Source organism: Leucoraja erinacea, unplaced genomic scaffold (assembly GCF_028641065.1).
Source record: "Leucoraja erinacea ecotype New England unplaced genomic scaffold, Leri_hhj_1 Leri_450S, whole genome shotgun sequence".
NCBI lineage: Eukaryota > Metazoa > Chordata > Chondrichthyes > Rajiformes > Rajidae > Leucoraja > Leucoraja erinaceus.
The window spans coordinates 52,019-67,512 of NW_026576351.1; the positions used below are offsets into that span (position 1 = coordinate 52,019).

The following is a 15,494-nucleotide window of genomic DNA, read 5'->3' on the forward strand; positions in this document are numbered from 1 at the left end:
GCGATGGTGGTATAGTGGTGAGCATAGCTGCCTTCCAAGCAGTTGACCCGGGTTCGATTCCCGGCCATCGCAGTTTGAAGACTTTTAATTTCCTGATGTTGAAACTACCAACTTCTTTCAGAACTCGTAGTGCCGAGTAGTTTATTCCGCTAATTTGACGTACATTCATTTGTTAGATCATTTCCATGGATGGCGATGCCATCTCATTTTGGTTAATTGGTGTTCCCTGTTCACTGGCGGATGGATCAGTGTAGGAATTCATTCCCCCTCGTCATTTTCCCGGTAAATTGATGTCTGCTGCTCACTTTTTTTCCATTTTCCCAGATTAAACAAGGACACATCATAACATGCCCACAAGGCTTGTTCAGACTAAATGACGTCAGTCCATCACCAACGGATCTCTTGATACCCGCGTAGTCGCTCAACCCCCTCCCACGAGCGTAGACTTCGCTCTATTCGTCAGCACTGATAATGTCGTTTTGTTTTAGGGAACAGAAACAGACACCTCATGTCCATACCGATCTTCACCTAGTCCCCTGTACCATCTCCTACACATTTCTTCCCTTTCTGGATTCCTCTGTCTCCAATACAGACTATGGACTGACGACTACAACAAACCTATAGATTTCCCGTGTTACCTAGACTATACTTACGGCTGCTGTGCCTCTTTCAAATCAGCAACCCCCTTCCCACAATTTCTGTTGCACGTTGCATTGTCTATTGTCAGGTAACATCAAACAATCTCCCAACCCCTTCTCCTCCACTCCACCTCACTACTTTCTTCCCCCCAATCCTCCTATATGCAGTAGCTGGACTCGAACCTATGTCTTTCCTTCGCCCACATGTCTTCCTCTGTAATACATTCGCAGCTCTCCAATGCCTTTGTCTCACACCTGTTGTGTCAGCTCTGACATTTGTCCTACCATTTGGCTGTCATAAGCTCCTCTAATCTGTGTTCACCTATTACCTGCCCCTCATCTCTTCCAGCTCCCCCACCCCCGCCACATCCATCTGAAGAAGTGTCCCGGCCCGAAACTTGCTGCTCGACTCGCAGAGTTACTCAGTATTTTGTGTATTTTTTTGTAAACCAGAGTCTGCAGTTGCTTCCTTCTATTTGTCTATACTAATCACGAACAGTGCGGTCGATATACTTCAACACCGTTCAAAACGAATCTGAGTAGCATCGGCATTGTGAAAGTACATGCAATCACAGACGAAAGGATCCAGATTCCAAACACCAGCTTTGTGTAAAGAGTTCGTTTTTAGAAACTTCTATATTTTCTGAGCGGGTGGTGTGATCATTCCCACACTCCATGGAGGCAACTCACCTTCTCCGAGTTCCGCCTGTCGCCACAGAATCTCCTGTCCGCACCTCTGTCAATGGAATCATATTACACTATGGCTGCCTGACGTCGGTCGAGCCGGTCGAGCCTCAGCACCAGAGTTTGAGTCACAGTATTCGTCTTCCGCAGGTCATCCATGTCGTCCAGGAGGAGCTGCATCTGGACACAGGTGGAGTAGCCAGTGCCCCAACCTGCACCAAACGCACTGCAGTAATATTCCTGCCATCACGTCAAGAAGTTTCAAATTTTAAATTAAATTAAACACACAACCGGATAACTGTAGCCTCCTTGCCGCAGACGCTTGAGCCATAAAGCCATATAGCCATATAACAATTACAACACGGAAACAGGCCATCTCGGCCCTTCTACTCCGTGCCGAACACTTATTCTCACCTAGTCCCATCTCCCTGCACTCAGACCATAACCCTCCATTCCTTTCCCGTCTATATACCTATCCAATTTATTTTGAAATTACAAAATCGAACCTGCCTCTACCACTTTCACTGGAAGCTTATTCGACACAGCTACCACTCTCTGAGTAAAGAAGTCCCCCCTCATGTCAATGTATTATACTTCACCTCAACTAGACCGCTCCCAACAGGACCCACATTTGATTTATCTAACAAGACAACTATCCACACAACTAGAAACTTAGAAACATAGAAATTAGGTGCAGGAGTAGGCCATTCGGCCCTTCGAGCCTGCACCGCCATTCAATATGATCATGGCTGATCATCCAACTCAGTATCCCGTACCTGCCTTCTCTCCATACCCTCAGATCCCCTTGGCCACAAGGGCCACATCTAACTCCCTCTTAAATATAGCCAATGAACTGGCCTCAACTACCCTCTGTGGCAGAGAGTTGCAGAGATTCACCACTCTCTGAAAAGTTCTCCTCATCTCGGTTTTAAAGGATTTCCCCCTTATCCTTAAGCTGTGACCCCTTGTCCTGGACTCCCCTAACGTCGGGAATAATCTTCCTGCATCTAGCCTGGCCAACCCCTTAAGAATTTTGTAAGTTTCTATACGATCCCCTCTCAATCTCCTAAATTCTAGAGAGTATAAACCAGGTCTATCCAGTCTTTCTTCATAAGACAGTCCTGACATCCCAGGAATCAGTCTGGTGAACCTTCTCTGCACTCCCTCTATGGCAATAATGTCCGTCCTCAGATTTGGAGACCAAAACTGCACGCAATACTCCAGGTGTGGTCTCACCAAGACCCTGTACAACTGCAGTAGAACCTCCCTGCTCCTATACTCAAATCCTCTTGCTATGACAGCCAATTTGCTTTCTTTACTGACTGCTGCACCTGCATGCCTACCTTCAATGACTGGTGTACCATGACACCCAGGTCTCGCTGCGTCTCCCCCTTTCCCAATCGGCCACCATTTAGATAATAGTATGCTTTCCCGTTTTTGCCACCAAAATGGATAACCTCACATTTATCCACATTATACTGCATTAACTAATTAAGATGTCTCAGCCAATCCACTCCCTCGCTGGTCTGCTTAGTTCTCCTCTGCGACCTTCGATAACTGCACCGGGCTGTCTCTTTGCGCTCTTTTTAAAGCTGCCGAACTACGCTCACACGCGCTCGTTTTAAAGCTCACACCCTGGTCTGGCTGCTTATCCTCTGCGATCTTAAAGGCAATTAGCCCTCGTCGCTGGATTGTTTAACTATTCGCTCATTTATTTTACTCAAGGGTTAGCCGGGGTTAGGGGTCGTATTTGCCCCCAATGTTGTTAGAAAGGACATTCATAAACAGGAAAGGTCACAAAATGCTGCAGAAAGGCCGCGGGTCAGGCAGCATCTCTGGGGAACATGGATATGTAATGTTTCGCATCGGGACCGTTCTACAGACTGACTACGTCCATGGTGAGGCAATGGGGGACCATTGAAAGGAGACTTTCAATTTGAAAGTTATTGAGGTGTTGAAGGGTGTGTAAGATTTATTTGGAAAGGGACTGGATGGGGGTAAGATGGAAACGAAGCACGTGCAGTTCTGATCCGTGCGGCAGGTGCAGGCGGAGACGATGGGTCTGTCAGGGCACTACTGTTTGTGGAAAGGGATGGAGATAGCAACGGGCCCTGTGTGACTTTGGAACAATAAGTTTGGATACTTATGGATGACGAGATCGGCAGAAGTGGTGAGAGTGGAGCAATGGGGGCCCAGAATTTGAACGTTATTGCAAAGCTGAGGAGGATTTTAGGCTGTGATGGAAGGCGGCGCGACTCTCGTCAGCAGCGGCCTATGCAGCCTGTCCGCGTTTTTATTATTTATTTTGTCTATGTTTATATGTAGTTTTTGTTATTTTATGTTGGTGGTGTGTGTGTGTGGGTGGGGGGGGGGGGGGGGGGGGGGGGGGGGGGGGGGGGGGGGGGGAGGGGGAAACTTTTAAATCTCTCCCTGCACTGGAGACCCGACCTTTTCTCGTCGGGTCTCAGTTGTCGTTGGGGCTGCAACGAGGAGCGGCCTCCAACAGAAGAAGCCGGGGCTCTGGTGCCGACTCACCTCACCGTCGTGGAGCTGGCCGAGACCGGAGCGGGTGGAGCGGAGGAGGAGCGCTGCCGCTGCCGCTGCTGCTGCTGCTGCTGCTGCTGCTGCTGCCGCTGCTGCTGATGATGCGGAGGCTGCTACTGCGGGTCTGCGGACGGCGGCACCGGGAGCCCGCGGATCCCTGGAGGGAGACCGCTTTTCAGGGCTCCTGCAACGGCGACTTCTCCCGCCCGATTTGCGGGGTTGAAGAGCTCCTGGAGCGGGGCCTACATCACTGCCCCGCGCGGCTTGGAATGGCCGCGGGACAATCGCCATCGCCAGCCGGGGGCTGTGACTTTGACTCTGACATCGGGGGGAGGAGTGCAGTGGAGAGATAAGTTTTTTTTGGCCTTCCATCACAGCTATGTGATGGATGTTTATGTAAAATGTAAATTATGTTGTGTCTGGGGTCTATTTGTGTGTAATGTATGGCTGCAGAAACGGCATTTCATTTGGACCTCCAGGGGTCCAAATGACAATTAAATAGACTATTGATTATGTGTGGGAAGGGACTGGACAAGGAGGATAGGGTGGAATTGAGGGGTGGATATTTGTTAAATAGGGCAGGAGCAGGGTTGAGATTTTGGATGGCGAGAATGGCAGACATGTCAATTAAGTCCATGGCAAAGATGAGGCAATGTGGCCTTGAAATTGAAAGCTATTCTAGAGTTGAGAGGCGTGTGAGGTGTCATGTATGTTGTAACTCAATCTGACGAAGGGCATCGATCCGAAACATCACCAATCCATGTTCTCCAGAGAGGCTGCCTGACAGCGCGTTACTCCTGGATTTGGTGGCTATTGGTGTAAACTAACACCAAGTTCTTCCTTGTTGTTAAATTTCTAATCAGGATTTGTTTTCGTGCTTGCTGATGTGACGTCAGTCCTTCACCATTGGTTCTCTGTTTATCCCGCCGCTCTCTTCTCACTTCTCTCTTCTCACACCGCTCTCCCTCCACTCCGTCATGAACCTCGTCCCGTTCGGCTACACTGATAGATGTACTATAGTAATACAGAACAGCAGCAGGCACATCATGTCCATTGATAATGGGGAACAAGGACATAGCAGGTCAATTGAATAATTACTTTAGTTCTGATTTCACTAAGGAAGACATAGATAATTTGCCGGAAATAGCAGGGGACCGGGGGTCAAATGAGATGCAGGAACTGAGTGAAATCCAGGTTAGCCGGGAAGTGGTGTTAGGTAAATTGAATGGATTAAAGGCCGATAAATCCCCAGGGCGAGATAGGCTGCATCCCAGAGTACTTAAGGAAGTAGCCCCAGAAATAGTTGATGCATTAGTGATCATTTTTCAAAACACTTTAGATTATAGAGTAGTTCCTGAGGATTGAAGGGTAGCTAAAGTAACCCCGCTTTTTAAAAAGGGAGAGAGAGGGAAAATAGGGAATTACAGACCAGTTAGTCTAACAGCCGTAGTGGGGAAACTGGTAGAATTGGTTATTAAAGATGGGATAGCAGTATATTTGGAAAGTGGTGAAATCATTGGACAAAGTCAGCATGGATTTATGAAAGGTAAATCATGTCTGACGAATCTTATAGAATTTATCGAGGATGTAACTAGTAGAGTGGATAAGGGACAACCAGTGGATGTGTTATATCTGGACTTTCAGAAGGCTTTTGACAAGGTCCCACATAAGAGATTAGTATACAAACTTAAAGCACATGGTATTTGGGGTTCTGTGTTGATGTGGATAGAGAACTGGCTGGCAGACAGGAAGCAAAGAGTAGGAGTAAACGGGTCCTTTTCACAATGGCATGCAGTGACTAGTGGGGTGCCGCAATGCTCAGTGCTGGGGCCCCAGCTATTTACAATATATATTAACGATTTGGACGAGGGGATTGAATGCAACATCTCCAAGTTTGCGGATGACACGAAGCTGGGGGGCAGAGTTAGCTCTGAGCAGGATGCTAGGAGGCTGCAAGGTGACTTGGATAGGCTGGGTGAGTGGGCAAATGCATGGCAGGTGCAGTATAATGTGGATAAATGTGAGGTTATCCACTTTGGTGGGATAAAAAGGAAAGTAGACTTTTATCTGAATGGTGGCCGATTAGGAAAGGGGGAGATCCAACGAGACCTGGGTGTCACGGTACACCAGTCATTGAATGTAGGCATGCAGGTGAAGCAAGCAGTGAAGAAAGCGAATGGTATGTTAGCATTCATAGCAAAATGATTTGAGTATAGGAGCAGGGAGGTTCTACTGCAGTTGTACAGAGTCTTGGTGAGACCACACCTGGATTATTGCCTACAGTTTTAGTCTCCTAATCTGAGGAATTACATTCGTGCCATAGAGCGAGTACAGAGAAGGTTCACCAGACTGATTCCTGGGATGTCAGGATTTTCATGTGAAGAAAGACTGGATAGACTCGGCTTGTACACGCTAGAATTTAGAAGATTGAAGGGGGATCTTATATAAATTTACAAAATTGTTAAGGGGTTGGACAGGCTAGATGCAGGAAGATTGTTCCCGATGCGTGGGAAGTCCAGAACAAGGCGTCATAGTTTAAGGATAAGGGGGAAATCCTTTAGGACCGAGGTGAGGAAAACATTTTTTCACACAGAGAGTGGTGAAACTCTGGAATTCTCTGCCACAGAAGGTAGTTAAGGCCAGTTAATTGGCTATATTTAGGAGGGAGTTAGATGTGGCCCTTGTGGCTAAAGGGATCAGGGAGTATGGAGAGAAGGCAAGTACATGATACTGAGCTGGATGATCAGCCATCATCATATTGAATGGCTGTGCAGGCTCGACGGGCCGAATAGCCTACTCCTGCACCTATTGTCTATGTTTCTATACAGATCATCAACGACTCCCCTCGGTCATCTCGCTCCCCTTTTTTGATCTCTCTATTTCCGTCAATGGGAACAGAATATCGACTGTCGTCTACAACCAACTTAGTGGCTCACAGAGTTATCTGGAGTACACTTCCTCTTGCCCTGCCTCCTCAAAATCTGCAATCCCGTCCTCTCAATTTCTCCTCTCTGCCGCATCTACTCCCAAGATACGGTTTTTCATTCTGGGATATCGGAAATGTCCTTTTTCTTTAGTAATCATAGATTTCCACAACTTGCATAGACGTATTCCTCACCTGCGTCTCCTCTCATTTCCATGATTCTGCTCTCACAACAACACCACGAACCCCCTCTCCAACCACACACACACACTCAAGACTGAACAAGGACTGAGATCACAAGGTCTGCATCTTTCACGCCGCAAGATTTCGCATCCAACAGATAAATCCTCCGGCGTTTCCTTCACCTCCAAAGTGATCTCACCACCAGTCGCATCTTCCCATCTCCACCCTTTCCCCCCCTCCGCATAGATGGCTATCTCCGGAACTGCACGAAGCCGCCACTTTACCAGGTACTATCCTCTGCGTCTACGGGAGATGTAGCACGTGTATATATACCTCCCAACTCCTTTCTATTCAGGGACCCCAACAGTCCTTCCAAGTGAAGTCGAGGTTCACGTGCCCCTCCACTAACCTCGCGCTGTTCACTTGGTGTTCGCGATGTAGCCTCCTGTACATCCGCGAGGACAAAAGGTGGGAACAATTATTTCTCCAATTTCAGGTGACATCTAACATCTACCTAGCTCCTTCTCCTTTTCTCCACCTTACTTCCCCCGCCAATTATCGGTGCCGCGCCAAGCCTCGCACCTATTTCTCCCCTCCCCTCCACCAATATCCCTTTCTCGGGCTTCACAATTCGGAACTCAAATCATTTCCTCTCACGTCTTTAGTTTCCGCTCTGGCCTTTGACTCTGACCATCTTCCCATCAAAATACCCCATACAACTGTCCTTATATTTCTTGCCTCGCTTTGTCCTGCCCCGTCTCTCTATCAGCCCCCCACCCGCAATCCCATCTTTTGTCCTCGCGGATGTACAGGAGATCACACGCAATGTGAAGGAACAGCATCTATTTTTTGCTTGGGCGGCCTGCAGTCCAGCGGTATGAACGTTAATTAATCTAGTTTCAAGTAATCCCTGCATTCCCTGCCCCCTACACACCCTCGTCATTCTACTAATTCCGCTGTTTGCATCCTTAATCCCTTCGTTACAATTTCTTTCCCGACGAACAATGGGCCATTAAGAACTCGACCCTATCTTCGTTATCTTTGCCGCCCTGCTTGATTCTGGTCTTTTCTTGCGTTCGGTTTCCTCCACAGACTGAGGATGAGTCCCGACCCAAAATGTCACCTATCCGTTAATCTCCACAAATGCTGCCTGACCCGCATCTCGGCCTGAGTTATTCCAGCAGGCTGTTTCTATTTTCGGCGTTATATTTGAAGTTAGCTTGTAAAGGCGCCAGTTAAGGTTTAAAAGCATCAACGTGAACTGTTGGTCCTTTAACACTAAAGGAGGTCTAATATTCACTAAATGGTATCGACCTGTTGGGAAAGTTAAGGGGACTTCTGGATTGGAAAAAAATGAACTGACAGACCAAAGAACCATAGAGTGATAAGGTGTGGAAACAGGCCCTTCGGTCCAACTTGCCCACACCGGCCAAACTTTCCCTGCTGCGTTAATCCCACCCGTTGTGGGTGAGTCCTCGGCTGCAACTCAGTATTATGTGACGCGTGTTGTTGGCGAATCATTCCGGTGACACAATCATCGGAGGAATCATGGTCGCCTACTGACCAATTCATAATATTCGCTCATCGCTCCGAGAAGGATACTATATGGTCGGTCTAGAAATATTGGGCCGAAGGGCAGCTCACAGTGAATAATAATTGAATACGTCGCTCTTCACACTCATCGAGAATCACCGAAGTGAAAGAATTCAGGATTGCGGCTGGGTAGGGCATTCGGTCCATCGAGATCGGCACACGCCGCGTTCTTTCACAGATTCATTTCCAGAGGTTTGGATGTGCGGAGATCAGAATTACGATTGGAGCGATGGGAGGAAATGGAATCCGAATCAACCAGACGAAATGTAGAAACAAAGAACTGCAGATGCCAGTTTATATCAAAGATAGGCACAAAGTCCAGACGTAATTAAGCGGGTCGGGCAAGATCTCTGGTAACGTTTCGGGTCCGGACCTTGTTCAGGCCGAAGGCAGACATGGTCACCATTTGAGAACCTTGATCCACCAACGAATTAGGAGCGGAACTGTCTCCCGTGCGGTGTGACTCTGTGACTCGCCCACAATCCCGCTGCTGCTTTTTTGACAGCAAAATCATCAGAAGACTCGCAGTTCCCGTCACGTTCATTCAGAATAGGGAAAAGCGCATCCCTATAAAACAATTCAACACGAGCATGTACTTAAACAAGTGACTGGATCGCGGAAGAGGCCGACATCACACGTTAGACAGTGAGAAGTGAATGTCTGAAAGTTATATGTTTTCGGTCAAAGAAAAATGCAATGGCATGGATTTTGATTTCTCGAATTCTAAGTAACTAACCTACAGACAATCCTTACCCCCCCCCCCCCCCCCCCCCCCCCCCCCCCCCCCCCCCCCCCCCCCCCTCTACATCGCCCACCTGGAGACACACCTATTTCTCCATGTCTCTTCCCCCTTCCACCTACATTCCTTATTCTATTTCACAATGCCGCATGCCCAAAGGTTCCGTGTCAGTATAATGGTTACTATACCTGTCCACCGCGGTCAAATTCCCCGATGGGGAGACGTTTTTCTTTTACTAAATGCCACCGTAATTTCAGGTCCTATTTTGAACATTTTGATCAATAAATGGTGATAGGAACAGATAATTAGTATTTCAAGGGATCGTTTCTGCAAACATCCGTTACGAACCTAATACGGCACAGCAGAGGAAGAGGCCATTCGGCCCACATCAATGCCGACCATAATGACAAGTTAATCTAATCTCATTGCGTACATGTGATTATTTGTTAGCATTCTATTAAGTTGCATTTAGTTTAGTTTCTTGAAATGTGAAAAGCTTTCCCTACGAGCCAACCAATTAGTGCAAAGATAATACATGATTAACGAGGAACCGTTATCAATTATGCAGATACCTTTCAGATATCTTTCAGATACCCCGTTCACAGTGTGACAGGAGGGGTTTTTGGAATTTATTTTACGATTCATAGACCAATATAGTTCAATTACTAGCTACGGTCAGGTATACCATTTGGGCTCAACTGCCTGTTGTTCGAAACAATATTTACAGTCAGAAAATTAAACCAAGTGCTGGTGCAACTCCGCGGTTCAGGCTGCATGTCTGGAGAACATGGAAAGGCGACGTTTCGATTCGGGATGATCCTTTGGCAGACTCCGTCCATCGTAGACCTGAGACAATGGGAGCAGATACATTTAAATTTAATGAAGAGGTTGAAGGGTTTGTGTGATGTCTCGGGTGTATGTGGGTGGGACTGAACAAGCGAGATTGAGTGGAATCGAGGCGTGTAAAGATGAGGTCAATGGGGCTGGAGCAGGCAAAGGCGCAGTTTGATCAATTTCGATTTCCTGAAGATTGGAACAAAAAACTAGAGTAACATAGAGTCTGCAATTCTGCAGAAAAGGAAGAGGTGGCGTTTCGTGTCTCGATTCTACTTCCGGCTGAGAGTCAATGGAGTTCAATGTTCTGAACTCGTGGGGGCGATTGGTCCACTCAGGCAAATTTGCGTCCAACGCAATGAATCCATTTGAGTTTGATCATTCCTTTTCAGCGAGATGCCATCACCTTTTCATTAATTATTGTTCATTATGAGCTGTTCAATTGGTCATGGATGGAATTATTTCCCCTCGTAGTTTTCCCGGTAAATGTACAACTGGATCAGTGCAATCTCCTGCTCACTCTATTCCATTTGCCAACATCAAGCTAGGACGCATCCCGACATGCCCACATGAGTTTTTCAGACTACGTGACGTCAGTCCATCACCACAAGTTCTCTGCTTTACCATGGCAACATTCTACTCACTCGCCCTCCATTCTGGCACGGACTTCGCCACATTTCTCTGCACTGATAGATGTAATATAGTCCTGCATAACAGAAGCAGGCACGTCATATCCATTACGAGCATCCACTACTCATTTATACTATCTCCAGTACTCCCCTCCCCTTTCACGATCTCTCTATCTCTACCACAGATGACAGACTATCGGCTGGCGCCTACTGTACACCTACCAACTTCCAGAGTGTTCCGCATGACACTTCCTCCGACCAAGTGTCCAAACCAATCCTCCGTCATTTCCCTCACCAACAAAGTGAACACACCATCTCCACATATTCCCGCCCTTCACAGAGACGCTCACAGCAACTCGTTGGTTCATCCCTTCCCACCCACACCACCCCGTCCGGGGGTACATTTATTTGCACCTACGGGATATGTGACATCTACCCCTATACCTCCGCCCTCGCCTCCATCCAGGGACCCCAATACTCCTTCCAAGTGAGGCTAATGTTTATGTGCACCTCCTCTAACTCGCCCACTGCAGGCTCTGTTCCAATTGTGGCCCCTTGAACATCGGTGAGACTATACGGTTTAAACTTTGAATTCTTAAATTTAAGGTAATATCTATCAATCAGCCAAACCACTCCTTCCCCATTCCACACCTATTGTCTCAGCTCTAGCCTTCACCCTACCAACCTACTACAAAAAATCACCATCAGATAACAATGGCATGTTTCCCTCATCATCGTTCCTTTTTCGTATATCTTTCATTAATTTGTTCTATATCGTTCGACACCACTGTCCGTATTTTCCGTTCCCCTTTCCCTTGACAAGTTTGAAAAATGGTCTCGACACGAAACGTATCGCATTCCGTGCCTCCATACATTCTGCCTGTCCGGCAGAGTTACTCCAGTTACACAGCAGGAAGGCTCCCAATGATCAGAGTGAGGCGACAGCAGGCAGTCCCGTCTCCGCAGAGAACAGTTACAGCGCTATCAACGACATGCATAGCAAAATATCACGAGCGTCCCTGGGTGGGCTCGAACCATCAACCTTTCGGTTAACAGCCGAACGCGCGGACCGATTGCGCCACAGAGACAACCTGACAGAGCGGTGAGAAATGATGCATTCCCGGGTTGGGAAGGGATGACCTGGGGCATGGCTGAGAAGCAGCTTTTTTACAAGCGGCATCAATGGTTTTGGCCAGAGAGTTGTTTTTAAAAAAATATATACTTTATTCAGAAAAATGACAAATATATACAAAACAGTGCAAGCACCCTTCCGACATTTGCAGCGTTTATACAGATAGTTATTTGGTGAATATTCCGTTACAGTTCACAATGTCTATTTAGATCAAGCCTACTTACCACTCATGTGGCCAGATTGTCACGAACTTCATAAATGAGCGGTGTGGGATCTGGGGGGATGTGTGGGCAGGGAGGTTGTGGGCGAAGTGGTGTTTGTGGGCGGGAGTGGTGATGTGAGGGGTTTGTGGGGGAAGGGATTATGTGGGCGGTGGGGGGGGGGGGGAGGTTATGGGGGTGAGGGCTGTATGGGCGGGGTTTTGGGGGAGGGTGTGTTTGGCCGGGGTAGGGTGGGCTGTGGAAGGAGGGTGTGTGTGGGCGTGCGGTGGTGGGGAGGTGTGTGGGGGGAGTGGGGTGAGTTTTTCTAATTGTTCACTATTGGATAGTGGGGGGAGGTGGGAGGTGGGGAGAATAGGAAGGTGAGTGTGGGAGGTGCGAGATGGAAGGTGGGGGGTGGAAGGTGAGGAGTGTGGGAGGTGGGGGGGGGGGGGGTGGGGGTGGAAGGATGGGAGGGGGTGAGGGAGGGGAGAGCAGTTATGGAGGGAGGGAGAGAATGACTGAGGGTAGGGGAAAGAAGAGGGGGTGATAGGTGATGGATTGTAGGAGAGGAGGAGGAGAGGGGAAAGACGAGGGTGATGAGGATGGAGAGTGGGTAGGAGTGGTGATAGAGGGAGAAGAGGGGGGTGGTGTAGGTAGGGAGTGGGGATTATAAGGAGGCAGTGCGGATGGTCAGGAGGAGGGCAGTGCGGATGGTCAGGATGGATAGTGGGGGGATAGGGGGGTGAGGAGTGGGGGGAGGGGGTAGAGAGATATGGGAAGAGAGAAGAGTTTTGGAGTGAGGGAGGGAGAGAGGGTAATGGAAAGGAGAAGGAGAAATAGGCGAGGGAGGGATTGGAGAGGGGAGGAGCAGAAGGGAATGTGGGGGGAGGATGAAGAGGAGGGGGAGGGAGTGTTTCCCATGTTGTCTTTCTCACTGTCAATCTTCATTTTCTTCGAGTGCTCATCAGTGTTGTTATCCCTGTCTCACTACTTCGCCATGTTCCCAGGTTTCTACACCTGGGTTAATATCCTTGTGCTCACTGCTATCGCGTATACGTGCTCACGGTTCCCAGGTCCTGACATTGAACGAAATAAAATATAAACGAGCAAATCGACGGGGATTTATACCTCCGAAACCTCACTTTCCCAGTTTTCCAGGATTCCGGGTAAAATCGAGTCTGCATTTTAAAGACAGAATTTCTTCAGACACCGTTTGCGGGATTCCCCCCAACTTTTGCAAAGTCACCAGGTGGAAGTGATGGGAATTGACCCAGGGGCCTTTAACACGCAAAACGAGCGCCTTCTGCAGAGCTACATCTCGGACTCCGTGAGAACAACATCGACCTTGAAAATAGCTGGAGCAGGCCACGCGGCCACACGAGTTTCCAGCACCATTCAACATGATCTGATCTGATCATCCCAACACAGTCCACTGTTACCCTCCCACCCCAAATCTCTCGACGCCTTGTGTGTCCAAACGTCTCGCTGTACCTTCTTAAAACTGTCCAGCGGCAGTTCAGCAGAGAATCCAATCCGCTAGTTCCGGGGATAGACACAAAAAGCTCGAATAACTCAGCGGCACAAGCAGCATTTCTGCGGAGAAGGAATAGGCGACGTTTCGTGTCGAGACCCTTCTTCATTTCCTGGGATGTTGTTTATTGTAAAGAGGAATATTTGAATGAAAGGAAACGAGACGCCGCAAGGAGACACCCAATCAGTGGATTGAGGCGACAGCAGAGAGCGCCAGCCTCTGGAGAGATCAGATTTGCTCAGCTGCCAAGGGCATGCACAGAAAACAATTATCCGTTCGCCAGCGTCCCTGGGTGGGCTCGAACCACCAACCTTTCGGTTAACAGCCGAACGCGCTGACCCATTGCGCCACAGAGACAACTGGACGGAAAGGGGAATAAACGGACGAATCCCGGGCTGGAAAGCGGTGACCAGGGACACGGTTGGGACACTGCTTTTCATAAACGGCATCAAAGATTTGGGCCAGAAAGATTTGTTCTAAAATACATGTTATTCAGACCCACCCCCCATATATTACAGGATCACATCCAAGATTCACAACGCTTACACATACAGTAATTTGTTTTATATTCTGTTTATAAAATATCCTCATACCAAGCCCCCTTAACGTTCACTTGGGCAGGAAGTCACGGTCCTCATCAAGCAGAACATTCTGGAAAACACTTAGCTTCCTGTGTACAGATCCGCCCCCAACCCGAGAAAGGGTACGCATGTGGTCGACACTGCAGGAACTGTGCGGGACAGGCAGCATTTCTGGAGATAAGGAATGCGTGACGTTTTGGGTAGAGACCCTTCTTCATACTGATAGTCAGGGGAGAGGGAAGCTCGAGATGTTGAAGGGTTGAACAAGAATGTAAGGTGTGGAAACAACAGATAATCAGAGAGGAGGAGCAGCGGGAGAGGTTGTTGTAGTACTCTCAGCGGGGAGAGGAGGATAAATTCACCTGTGATCGGGGGTGCCGCAACAATTCACCGGGTATGTCCAGTGAGCACAGGTGTGGCAGTGTGGGCCGACACTCTCTGGTGTTCAGTGAATGAGAGGTGAATTATCGCTCAGCACAAATTCTGGGCCGCAGTATTCAGGACCGGAGCCAACTAGGCAAATATACAGCTGAGTAACGGAGCCATTTGTTCCATGTCGCAGCAGATAATCAATCGACTTACCGGCGTGACCAAAATCCTTTGCTACGGACATATTTACTAACCTATTTCTGCGGAATATTAATTGTGACAGCAGTTAGTGAACATCGCGTCAAAATTATGCACAGGTCGGTTCAAACGAGCGGACCTGCTACCGCCGTGATCGGCAGGATTCGAACCTGCGCGGGGAAACCCCAATGGATTTCTAGTCCATCGCCTTAACCACTCGGCCACAACCACTGCCCTGCAAATGTCTGCGCTTGAAGGTGATAATTCACCAGGAATAATCGGTCAGTCCTGGGAACTGCGCTGATTGCAGTGTCACGGCAGTAGTACTGATCTTAAACCAAAGCTGGAGAGCGCCGGAAACAGACAACAGGCCAGGCAGATTTGTTGAGACTCGCTGTCAAAACATGGGGGGAGAAACAGAGAGAGATGGGGAAAAAAACATACTAAATAACGTGAATAACCGTGAATGAGGGACTTACCTGCAAGCCAGCCAGGAAACCCTTTCGACCTGAGCCCTTAATGAGCTGACCACTTTAAATCCGATACCCGTTTAAATATTTCCTATCCACCAATACATCCAATGATTTCAAGTGGTATTTGTACCCGCATCAGACAGCTTTAAGAAATTATTCGTGAATACCTTCAGCCCCCCCCCCCCCCCCAAGCAGTCAAAGTTTGTTACACGGGTGGTTGTAAACTAAATAGTAGAGACAGGA

At 48.3% G+C, this 15,494-nt stretch overlaps 4 non-coding genes across 4 annotated transcripts; 1 reads left to right on the top strand and 3 right to left on the bottom strand.

Annotated features, from left to right (window-relative positions):
- trnag-ucc (transfer RNA glycine (anticodon UCC)) lies at positions 1-72 on the top strand. The gene has a single exon. It is a non-coding gene; the product is annotated as a tRNA-Gly (tRNA).
- An 11,709-nt stretch (positions 73-11,781) lies between these two features.
- Positions 11,782-11,855, bottom strand: trnan-guu (transfer RNA asparagine (anticodon GUU)). The gene has a single exon. It is a non-coding gene; the product is annotated as a tRNA-Asn (tRNA).
- A 2,058-nt stretch (positions 11,856-13,913) lies between these two features.
- Positions 13,914-13,987, bottom strand: trnan-guu (transfer RNA asparagine (anticodon GUU)). The gene has a single exon. It is a non-coding gene; the product is annotated as a tRNA-Asn (tRNA).
- Positions 13,988-14,927: 940 nt separating this feature from the next.
- Positions 14,928-15,009, bottom strand: trnas-aga (transfer RNA serine (anticodon AGA)). Its single transcript has one exon. It is a non-coding gene; the product is annotated as a tRNA-Ser (tRNA).
- Positions 15,010-15,494: the final 485 nt, after the last annotated feature.